Source organism: Lottia gigantea (genome assembly GCF_000327385.1).
Source record: "Lottia gigantea unplaced genomic scaffold LOTGIsca_96, whole genome shotgun sequence".
Classification (NCBI taxonomy): domain Eukaryota; kingdom Metazoa; phylum Mollusca; class Gastropoda; family Lottiidae; genus Lottia; species Lottia gigantea.
This window is the reverse complement of record NW_008711113.1, coordinates 787,963-793,234: the sequence shown is the minus strand read 5'-3', so window position 1 is coordinate 793,234 and position 5,272 is coordinate 787,963.

Genomic DNA, 5,272 nt, shown 5'->3' with positions numbered 1-5,272 from the left:
TGTGGTCACATTATCAGAATTAATATTTGTTTTTTCATGGTCTCATTAGAGAACCTAGCCAAGTAAAACTTGTAGCCATTTAATAAATTGGACTTGTTGCTGATTACGTCGTTTATCAGAGACGCACATTTTGTTCCATTGGGCACACTAAATACATGTTTCAGGACCAATATATGAAAACTCCGATGTAATTAGAGAAGGTTCTGTAGCACGAGTCACAGTCGAACCATTGCGTAATGTTTACCAGAATGAACAACCTGAAGCTGAAGAGGAGTATGAAGCTGAGCCTTCACCCGAGACAGAAGAAGATGAAATCAGTCCCTACATTATGCCTAATAAATCCGATTATAATCTGGCAGAATTGGAAGAGTTTGTGAAAAAGACTAGACCGAACGATGGATTTGATCCGTTATATAAGGTACCGATGACTCATCTCATTTTAGTAGCCTAACATATCTGCATTTGTTATCCTCAAATATATGATGATTGATTTTTAAAAAAGGTTACATTAGTTCATATGAATCCATTGGACGGTTGTTTTTGAGCAATGGGAATGGATCAACTTTCAGGATACATTTCGTTTAAATTTAAAGTTTGTCACAAAATGTTTTACGGTTTGACGTCTATGTTGACCCGATATGAGGGCTGTTCTGTCAGAAAAAGAAATTGGCAATTAACACGGTTATGTCAAGTTGAAATGTAGTGTGTCATGAAAAAATTAATGGTCGACACCTCAACAGTAATCACAATTTATGCGCTCACATGAAATTTGGAGGGTATATTGTCGTCGTGAACACTCTAAAAGGCTCAATTTTGGTGGATTTTCACGAAACTTGGTTTATGTGTTTCTGCGTTTAAAATTTAAAAAATGGAAAACATCTTTAATTTTTTTTAGATCGCAAAGACATTAAAAGGCACAATTCTTCCAAAGATTTTCGCGAAAGTTGGTAAAAAATACACAGGGATGAACCCTAATGAAAATCGACAAATATTTTTATACGGCCTATTCTTGTTCAATGTTTAGCTCGTTAAAGATATAGAAGGCACAATTTTTGCCAGATTTTGTTCAATGTTCAATACCTCACAAGAGAGTTCTAAATAAATGTTAGACTAAAGGAACAGTATATATTATAATACTAATGTTGGACTTGTACTATTGTTATTTAAAATCAAAGCTGCCAGTGAGCGTTTGTTAGCTATCTTTCAAATTTACGCCTATATCTTATATATTTTATGATGTTCATATCAGCAACATTACGGATTATGATAATTGACCTACTTTTACATTAAAAAAAAAATTAAGTACAAGTTATGTCCCTTGAGGTGGAAATGTTTTGAAAAAATCAAGTCATGAAGAAACAGTAAAAAAAAATAAACTATTAAATATTTTTATTATACAATTCAAAATCATTTTATCCTTTACAACAAAGATTATTTTATTTTTTAGGGATTGCCAAATACCTTCACTTCTAGTTACGATATCTCACAATTACCAGAAAACCGCAAAAAGAACAGATTCAAAGGGTATTATCCATGTATGTATTTGTTTAATGGTCGATTCTCGTAACCTTCAGCTGTTACACATTTTCTATGTACATACTAAGTTTATATCAGACAATTGTGTTACCGAGATTTTTTCATGTTGTATTTGTGGTCATAATTTCAGAATATGACTATTTAGCAATCTTCATCATGTGTAAATAAAGGTTGAAACATTCTAAAGAATCATGGTCCTTTTATAGTTCATTGCAGGGCATATAGTATTTTTGCTTTTCGCATAGTGTGTTCCCGGCTATGCTTAGAATATAATTTATCATGCTATAGCGATAAAGAGTCATATCATGATGTATTGATAATGCATCATATCATATTGTTGCTATAAATGAGTTAAGTCATGTTGACTACAAGCATGTCATGTCATGTAGCGATATTGGATCATATGTTGTACATATAATGAGTTATATCATATTATAGCTATATTTCGGTTTTGACTATGTTGAAGAAGTTTTTCTATATTTTGCAGATGATGCTACAAGGGTAGTACTGAATAAAGTAGCCGGTGATCCACGTTCAGATTATATAAACGCCAACTTTTTAAACGTACGTTCTACTCAAATTGACCATTTTGGAAATTGGATTATGCATTGGATCTATTTGTAGCGTTTGAAGAAAAACTTTCGAATTTAAATGAACCAAATAGATCTTCACAGTCCCAATGTTTTTCATTTACGGTTTGGCTTACAGTATTGTCTAGTAAAATTGATATATTAACATTAACTCTCGTGACCAAGACAAAATGGAACGGTTATAATTTGAAAATATTATTTTTGTCTTCAATACAGGGTTATGATGGAAAGACATTTATTGCTGCTCAAGGTAACAACCTACTGTTTCTCAAATCATGTTGCAATAGTTTGCGTTTGTACATGATACTTGGTTGATAAAATAAATCAGGCCGTGATATTGTTATTATATCCATTTTGATACGATACAATTTGTAGTAGATACTTGTAAAGAGTGGAAATGGGCTTGTTACGTGGGCACTTGTTATTAATTAACATAATTCGGTATTCTACACAGGCGCAACACGAGTAAATCTGAATGATTTCGTAAGAATGATCTGGGATATGAAATGTGATAAGGTTGTCATGGTTACCAGAGAATTTGAAGATCGAAAGGTAGTATATTTTAGTACTGGGAGTCATTTACAAAAAATGCGTTACAGGTTGGTCATCTTTTGAAACATGTCTGGTATTTGTTTTGTTGAAGTCATTTCATTGACTGAAGACCAGACCACGAGAAAAAATACATTACCGATCCAAATCGCAATCCGTAATAAATTTCCACAAGCTGCCAAAGACAGTGAGAATTCTTAAATTAATCAAGGTGGTAACAGACAAAGCGAGATGTCAACAGAAGGAATAAATACCCCCACCAAAGTGCGTAACACATACTATGATCATTCATGTAAATAAATACACCATGCACCGCAAAACGAAATCCAAACACCCACCCCCCATTGAAACCTATATGTATTATATGACACTTTTCAGAGAAAATGTGAACGGTACTGGCCATCGCAAGTAGGATCCTCGGAGACGTTTGGTGTAATCAAGCTTACATTAATAGAGGAGATTTACAGAGAGAATTATACTAAACGAGATATTATAATGGAAAGGGTAGGTAACAGTACCCGTGTCACCAGGGAATGCCCAGAAAAGCCAGTCTCAGATGAGCCAGAGGAAATGAAAACAAAACTGATTTAGTTGCAATGAATAATGTTGATTTCGTGCAAGGGATACTTTGTCTGGCATTTGTTGGTACTGATACTTCATTTAAAAATTGGAATTGGAACAATCTGATGGTCTTGATTTTCATCTCTCATCGTGGAATTTCATTTTGTGAATGTTTCATTGTAGGATGGGATGACACACAAGTTCTGTCACTTCCATTACATCAGTTGGCCAGATCATGATGTACCGGAGACCAATGACATGTTAGATTTCCAGTTTACAGTTGATAAATTTAAACCAGAATCTAAAAGTCCTGTACTAGTTCATTGTAGGTGGGTATATCATTCTTTTATGTTTTAACGGTGGAAATACTGGCGATCATCTGGACTTGGACAAAACGTTGACATTGTTTAGATATTAATATTTAAATCCTTAAGTTTTTTTTCCACAGTGCTTGTCCAAGTTGGTAATGGATGAGGTACATCACCGTCCTTTTTTACGATGTTTTGCGATGTATCAAGTTGTTTGTTACACATTGCAGAATTTGTTATTTTTTGGAGATCGTCATTAAAAAGGAAAACCTTGATTTGAGCACAGTTCATTTGAGATTATCTTTCAATATTTTAGTAACACGTAATAGTACATATCACGAGATCTTCCTAATTGAAGGTTTGGATGCAGGTGAGTTGCTAACATGACTAGGTCTAAATAAAAACAATGTAATTTCATTTCTAATACAGTGCTGGTGTTGGTAGAACTGGTACATATATAGCTATAGACAACTGTTTAAAACAATTCAATGATACTGGTAAGGTAGATGTATTAGAATGTGTTAAAACTCTTCGTCAACAGAGAAAAGGAATGATCCAAACTCCAGTAAGTTTTGTGTCATAAGTATTAGTTAGCTTGGTCGCAAACAAATTTATTGCCCTTGAACTTCGTCAAGCAACAAAAGATATTAAACCGAAATGTGAAAAACCCATTTTAATCCTTTGAAATGGATACCAATTACTGTCGATACAAGTACGTGCGTTCTTTGTTATATAAAACAGTTTTGATTTGTTTTTCGGTAATCTATTGATATGATACGACTGTCAATCAGAGACAAAATGTTATGAAAGGTTTTGCAATGTGGACGGAGGGCAGAAGAATGTGCTTTCGCTTTTTCTATGTCCTAAAAAAATGTCAACTCAAGTAAAAGAGTCCCATGTTACCACGTTTAGTTCTAGATTACCTCTTCAAAAAACACCAAGTTTGATTGATAATTTCTAGTTGGAAGGAGCTAACGTCTAAACGCCTTGGTTGCTGTTCATATTATTTTATACTGTTTTCCTTATAAATTTATTTTCAGTCTCAACTACAATTTGTCCACGAAGCTCTGATAGAAGGAATTAAACGAGGAGACACTGCTATGTATAAAAATATATACGAGTCTGAATACGACAAGCACGCTTCAAAAATAAGAATGGGGAACATGTTACTGAAACAACAATTCTCCTATCTTAAAACAGTGGAAAACAACGAAGGTAGAAAATATACTTCCAACTTTTTCTTTGGAACGTTATTGTAGCGTAGTAGTAACACCATGTCGTAATTCTTAAACAAAAATTACGGGAAAAAACGCCAATCGTAGATAACGTTCATAGTCGAAATCTGCTTTTTACTTACACTCTATGTACTCTTGGATTTAGTCATTCAGACGTGACAACCGTGATGTGCACGGTTCCTGTAAAGCTCTTAATTAATCTAATACTAGCAGAAATTAAACCCTATTTCTGTTCTTTACCTTAGTTGTTCTTATGTATCCTCATGAGATTCTGTAATCTGTGCTTTCTTCCTCTTTGAAAACTAAATTTTAAGTTGAAATTTTGGTCTAATTTTCAGTAGAAACAGCCAACAACAAGCATATAGTGAGTGACAGAACACAACTTTATAGGTTCCCAGTAAGTGTAGATTAGATCAACACAGAACAGTTGATTTCAAATTTTTCAAAAGAAGTTCTTCAATTATAAAACCGTCTTCATTAGCCCACATGGTGC